Here is a 7,500-nt window from a genome sequence, read left to right on the forward strand (position 1 = left end):
TGTGTCTGTTAAGTACCATTGTTCTTCTTCGTTAATGGAAGACTCCATTTGTTGATCACTTACAAAAAGGGTATGGTGGAAATGTCTCACTGCGAAGCATTTTGAAAAAGATTGTTCGTCTTTAACATTAAGTTATAAGATAAGAACATAATTGTCCAAGGCAACTCGCAATCCTCATTGTGAACAGTATCGAACAATATCCTTCATTTCGTTCTTTCGACGTCTGAAAGACATATTATCGCAATATAGAATTTTTCTTCTATTGTATTTTAATAAGAGGTACATAGCCGATGAGGTTAAGAAAATGTCGCGGTTTCATCTAGCAGAAATTTTGCCGTTAGCGATTCTTTCAGTAATGTGAGAGCGCGAGTTTGCGTGCGCGAAGCAGAGAGAGAGAGAGAGAGAGAGAGAGAGAGAGATTAGTCTAGGAAATATCGCCCACCAGGTCTTTCCTGGAAGTTGCATAACATCAACTCAGTTCATCTGAGATCAATACAATCCTTCTGAAGTGGGATGGCCTCGGAGACCGTCCTCGGGACTGAAGATAGCTTCAGAGAGAGAGAGAGAGAGAGAGAGAGAGAGAGTTCTAATCGTTTAAGTTTTATGTAGTTTGAAACGTAAGTGAGTGTGATGCATGGTTACCATTTCTGGGTGGTGACTAGAAATACAGCGGACCCTGTTACTATGGTGATCTTAGTAAAAGACTAAGGGAACGATGGTGAAAATGTATTATTTCAGGGAAGATTAAGTTGATATTTCATCCATAATATTCATTCAGATTACAGTCCCTCCTTGTGTGACTCATTATACTTCCATCAATGAACTTCATAACAATATTACCAACCTTTGCAAAACCAGCTTTCCGTTATGCTAATATTATTTACGGCGGGTGCCACTTCACCACAATATTTTCAGCTGGACACCCAACGAATAAATCATTCATCTTTGTGGATTGCACTTTAACCTTGGCAGCAATACGAATCTGAATTCAAGTCATAACTACTTTTTCCTGCCTGAAACTCAGGCAATACATCGGTCGTTTTTTTTATTCGTTAATCATTACGTTATCTTACTTATCTCCAACAACTTCATGACTTGCTTTATTTTCTTGGTTTCGACTTATCTTTACAACCTTACTTTTGTTAACATTTCCCTTCGTCTATCTCTTCTTGCTCACACTTTCAAACTCGCTCTCATGTACCTACAATTTCTCTTTAATATTCCCAGATAGTTCTTCCTTTATCAGTCTTCAATGACAGTCCTCTTATACACTTTCCTTGGTATACTGAGTAACATTGTGCCCCTTAAATCCCTACAATACCTCACTACTTCCTTTAGAACATTTCCATCATCAAGGCATACCGTAATCACCGTACTCACCTTGGCCTGTCACTCAATTGCATACACTTTTTAAACATTTATGGATATACATACAGTATTATATATATATATATATATATATATATATATATATATATATATATATATATATATATATATATATATATATATATATATATATTCACGTATTTATAAAATTCGTCCCTTCAGTCCGTTAGCTAGAAATCAGATTTAGTGGCAGCTGGAGGAGACTCCACTAAGGGGGGCTGAACTTATGTAGGCCTACCCCCACATCACATGATTTGGGGGGACCATACCGACCTCTTAGCCCCAGCTTCGCACGATTTTTGGGGCGGTAGAAAGCTGTTAAGGACAAAAAGACCAGCCAAGGCCGTAATTGGGCTGCTATGCTGACCCTTAGGAGACTTAGCTATAAGGCCTATCCCTTTTCAAACTGTGCGCTGGCTGTTAATTGCTTCTTCCAGATTGACCGATGCCTTCGTGCCCCACACTTGAGTCGCTTCGCACCCTGCCTGCACACATGCAGTCCGTCACAGGCCGCCAAAGCATCCAGTAGGTGTGGTCTCCCTTTCCCTTCAAACTGGCAAAGTTCGAGACTTCTGCGGCCGAAATTCGTCGTTTGCAAGCGAGCTCCATGCACAGATGAAATAAGGTACGTCTTGAAGTTGCAATTTACTGCCAGTTATCTTTTCTTCTTGAGAATTTCTCTCCATTTTCAGTATTTCCAACTTTTCATTCTCCTAAAACAAAGCCCTTGTTCCAGTCAGCCTAGCACGCACATTTGGCCCTCATGACTTGTCCCAAGCTCAAAGAAAATTAGTTCAGTGATAATAATTAGAGCCTTCCCACCATAGTGTTACCATGTGCTAATCAAACCTAATTGATCAATTCCTCCATCGTGCAGTAAGTAATTTCATGTGAGAGAAAGTCATTTGATTTGAATGCTAACCTGGAATTCTCTTCCAGATCCTGTTATCTGACTCTTCGAGCAGTCTGCCCCTGCCTTGTGAACCAAAATAGCCTTAGACGTTTAACTGCCATCTTGCCACGTGCACGAGTCTTCTGATTTAGCAGTCCAGGTGCGCTAGACACATTCCCCTCCTTTCAAATCCAGTTGCGCGAACTACCCAACTCATTAAACCAGTTTCAACCGGGCTGTAGCCCTTTCATTGTCTGTTATTGCACCTTATATGTGCTTGCTTGCTGCTCAGTCAGCCCTTTCTTATTAATGTTCTGATTGCTCCGTTTGTAAATAAATTCATTTTAAAGTATCGACTGGTTTTTAACAAGGCGACTTCCACTTCTCGGTTTACCTAGATGTGATATCAAGGTAAGTCAGTTTATTCGTTACATTTGTCGCTTATACTCTGAGCGTTGTGTTGGCCCTTAAGGCAGTTGAATAAAAATCCATTTTCATCCTTCCAACCGGCCTGAGAGTATAACAATATATATATACAAATACATGTATAATTATGGAAGTGCGTCTTCGTGCGTGTGCGTGCACGCGCGGCTTGGTATTCAATTTAAAGTGGAACACTACTGACACCAGAAAGTAAAGAAACGCTATAAAAGCATAGCAACCTAAAGAAAAAAATTATGTAAGAATGAAATCAGACAACAAAAATGCCAGAAAAGTAAAAAATCCTATGGAAATCGGAGATAAACTTGACTTTAAGACATATCAATCTATTATTGTGGCACTGTTACAGATCTTCCGCTAACAAATATAACTAACAATTGAAATGAATAAGTAAAAGCCGGAATAAATAGGAACATGAGCTCGGAATGTAAGATATTGCTTTTTTATTCCCATACAACAGAGTTGAGTCTAATCCTCCTTGTTCATAACTTGACAACGATATTGATAATAATAAGCACGACACGTGCCTCAAAATTATGGGATAAAGAAATGTATGTAATTTTGTTGGTCTTAGTAGCGTAAGGACTTTTTACAAAGTACTGTCCTCATCTTCCTAATGAGCTTCAAGTGCTCCTCTTGTACAGTGAATGTAAAATTAAAAATAAAGTAGAGTTAATGATAAGCCAGCCGCATATAAATTATACAACAAGGAAAAGAGATCAATAATGCCTCTGCAGGCACTAAGGAAAATGAAAAGGAGGAGTCTCAGTGGTAATTTTAGGAAAAGAAGACTGAGAACTCTTCACTTTGTGAATAAAAAATGTTCGTTAATGTTGTCTAGCTATTTCTCGAATTTTATTTCACTCATGCATTTTTCGGTGCGACCACACTACCGTTAATCATGTTATAAACACACGTCGGTAGCTGACTATATACATATCACCAACAGGTTTTAAATAAGTCTACGACCGTAAGTTGAGTACTAATCCTTGGTAAATGCTGGATAATCGTTGTATTCAATCTGTTTGTGATGTGTGTGCGCGACAAGTTGCCTACGTGTGGTTAAGACATATTTTACTGTAGTGTGGACATACCCACCCTTAGATTCTATCAGATAAAAAGTATCACCCAGACTATTATTTTTTCGATTCACACTCCGTTTGACAATGACACAGTAGATTGAAATACACTGCTTTTGCCGCTGCGGTACAGTGTCCAATGTTCACCTCAATCAAGGTCATCCCGCGTATCATCACATTACCTAAAAGTTACTCATAATTCTCTTGGAGTTCATGTCAAGATGTAGCAGGTGTGAAGAGGAGAATTGTGTCGTCTGCGACGGAAAGAAAAATCAGCTTTTGTTACTTCAAAGAGCTCTGATAAAATTCTGCATAGTACCCATGCGGATGACTTTGCTATTATTGGATATCTAGAAAGACCTGAGGAGGGGTTAGTACAATTGTCCCTATTTTCATCAACACTATAAATATAGGAAAATCACTCGCTTACATTACACAAGCGTGTGATTATCTTATTTTTATATGCACACACACACACACACACACACACACACACACACACACACACACACACACACATATATATATATATATATATATATATATATATATATATATATATATATATATATATATATACTGTATATATATTATATACATATATATGTTTGTGCATAGTTTAATATTTTAGATCATATACGACGGGAGTTATTTGTAAACAGACCTCCACTCTGCACAACCTTGCAACAAATACTGAATTTTTGTAGACATTTATTCGTCTTGAGATCTTATATCGTGGAAATAAAACAGTATGTAAATTTTTCGCGACGACGGAAATAAAGCGTCACTTTGAGTAACAAAAGAAATCGAGTCTGCAACTTTGAAGAAAGTATTAGGAGATTGGAAGAATTAACAATGCAACGGCCGGGTATTTAAGAGATTGCTGAGGGTAAATCTCCGTTAGTATGTGGAATGCTGTCATACGTTGGAATTTTCGGGGTAACTGCTAATAAATTAACTAAATCCCAGTGGTAACCACCGGTAGAGGGCTATGACCGTGCATTTACGATATTTGATACTTTGTAGATGAGCAAAGCATTCGTCGAGAATCAGATTCATAAACGTAAATTTTCTTTCGACATGAAGACCGGCGGGGCAGTAAATAACTACTAAACTTGATGACTTCATGGGAAAATAAAAACAATTAGTGTACACCCTCGATGACAGCGATTTGCTTCGGAAGATTATAGAGATAGTATATACATATATATATATATATATATATATATATATATATATATATATATATATATATATATATATATATATATATATATATATATATATATATATATTAAGAGGTCAAAAGAATTGTCGTTTAAACTACAGGATATTTCTCTGATACAGACTAAAGAATCTACTTTTTCAGAGGATGAAGATCCTTTATTTTAGGAAAAAAGTAAAGCTATAAAAAGAACTGGAAACGTTTCCAGTCTGTATCTTATCCTTGCTATTTTCCTAAAACGAAGGGTTTGTTAGTCTGTATCGCAGACATATCTCTTAGTTTTTTTCCTTATCCGTATACTATTTTCATAATCTTTCGATACACATCGAAATTATTGTTGGCATATGTAATGAAGAGTGGCGTTGAATCACCATTCATGGAGCAGATAAATGGAAACATTTATGGACCCCCTTGGAGTCACTCTTGGTAACACGCGGTGGTATACCCGAGTGGGAGGGAGGGTCGCAAGGAGTTATTCACATAACTATTACCTTCGGACTCACAGGGGATGTCGTATCAAGATAAGTAAATAAAAAGATAAGGAAAACCTGAAACTTAGAAAAATTAAGATAAAAGTAGGTAATGAAATCTATTATACAACTCATGTAATGTATCATAAAACCAGATAAAGATACATAGGTCGCTAATAACGCGATGTCATCTGATTATGAAAGGAAAGATGCTCGGGTGTCGTGTGGTAAGGTTGCCAGCTGGTTGTTTTAGATTCTCCGCCATTCCCGAAGCGGGTGTCGCGGTCCATACCAGCCCCCCCCCCTGCCGGGTGTTGAAAAGATCCAGGGGGCGGTGAAGGAAAAAAAATGGGGGTGGGAGAGGGCAGCAGGGTCGCAACGAAACCATGGGAGAAGTTTTTGTACAAAGTTGGTACGAAGAAATATAAGTCACGATCGCTTATTGTCAAGCACATTCACCCCAACAAAATCTTGAAGGTAGATCGATCAGTTGCAAGTGAGGTGTCAATTAGTCTTGATATTACAAAAGTAAATTGGCTTATTATTGGTTAAATTTCGTTTGTGAAATTCACACCCTTGCTCATATAGTTAGAATAACAGATGTGTTGAATTTTAAAAACTGTCGTGGTTTAGATACATTGCCATTTGTCAGGACACACCCTTGTCTAGAGGAAACTCTTAAGTGTGGTAAACTTTTGAAGAGTATAAGAGGCCTGGCGTAGACCAGGTAGGCTAAATACGTATTTACATACCAGTAGTGTGATCATGTGATTATCATTCACATCATTGCGCAATGCAGTAATCTGTGCGTCAAGCATCTTAAGGTATGTCTTATTCAGTTCCATCTATTAATGTTATTCGCTCTATTTTATGTTTATGTTTTAGGTGACTGTAAGTTTACACTTCAACTCTGAAGCAAAATAGAACTTTTCCATATATTTATATTTCTTTTACTTTTTCATGACAAAAACATATTTTATCTGCTGTTAAGCTGCATTCTATTGTTACATAAAAATATCTTCTGCCCTCAGATTATTTTCATTACCATATTGTTTCAAGTACGTAATTTGTTCACTTATTTGTCACTGATTCCCTTCATTCGTACTTCTTAATTTTCACTGCTAGGTTGTCTTCATTTGCAAGTTGATTGTTGAATTACTTTTGAACTTTAACATATTTGTCACGTTTGGTTCATTATTAATTATATACCACAAGCACATTTAGAGTCCAAAATTTAGGTTTTGAAATTACGCAGGCAAAATGTTCCAGAAAAATTTCGGGAGACAAAAGATATTGGGGTGGGGGTTGGGTTGGCGGAATCACGGTCAGCTTTGGAAGAGATTTCCTTGTGACAGAACTGACGGTAACTTTAGAGATGATTTTCTTGTTATAAAGGCAAGACGACAGGGAATATGGATTGATATGCTAGAATTTCTTTGTTATGCACCACTTTTGTTTTAGCTTTCACACCCTTACGCCTTTATTCTGTTTCGTTTGGCTTGAGTGACACAAGGACAACCTTTCTTATGTAATGTTTATTTACAACTGCAGGAAACAGTCTTTCACTTAAGAAGAAACTGAAAAACTTTATAAACTTTCACTTTAGCTTTTCCCATTCTCGGTATAAGAAAAGTATACCACCGTTCTCACAGTTCACAAGAGCTACATCGTAAGTCCTTATGCTGCGCTGTCATTCCGAACATGTAGGGCATCTTGACAAAGTCCTGGTTTAGAAAAAACCAGTTAAAGGAAGACTGAGTCACTGGACGTCTTGTAATTGGCTAAAATCAGCTCGCGACATTACCGGGAGGTGAACAAATGCTGAGACATACATGTACTGTAGATGCGCAGTGTTTATGCAAGAAGAGTGACTCTAGGAATGACGAAACATCAAAATATACCATAAGGTCTTGGATCCCAAACGTGTATTTAAGGTGAATTGCAAATGAGAGAAAAGAGGAGTTTTATATTATATATATATATATATATATATATATATATATA

General features: G+C 37.2%; 2 protein-coding genes across 16 annotated transcripts in view; one reads left to right on the plus strand and one right to left on the minus strand.

The window, feature by feature from the left end:
• Nucleotides 1-7,500, minus strand: part of LOC136849127 (arylsulfatase A-like) — a 56,640-nt gene that overhangs the window by 19,385 nt on the left and 29,755 nt on the right. The window lies entirely within an intron of this gene.
• Nucleotides 1-7,500, plus strand: part of LOC136849122 (5-phosphohydroxy-L-lysine phospho-lyase-like) — a 128,076-nt gene that overhangs the window by 14,294 nt on the left and 106,282 nt on the right. The window lies entirely within an intron of this gene.

This window comes from Macrobrachium rosenbergii, chromosome 20, assembly GCF_040412425.1.
Source record: "Macrobrachium rosenbergii isolate ZJJX-2024 chromosome 20, ASM4041242v1, whole genome shotgun sequence".
Classification (NCBI taxonomy): domain Eukaryota; kingdom Metazoa; phylum Arthropoda; class Malacostraca; order Decapoda; family Palaemonidae; genus Macrobrachium; species Macrobrachium rosenbergii.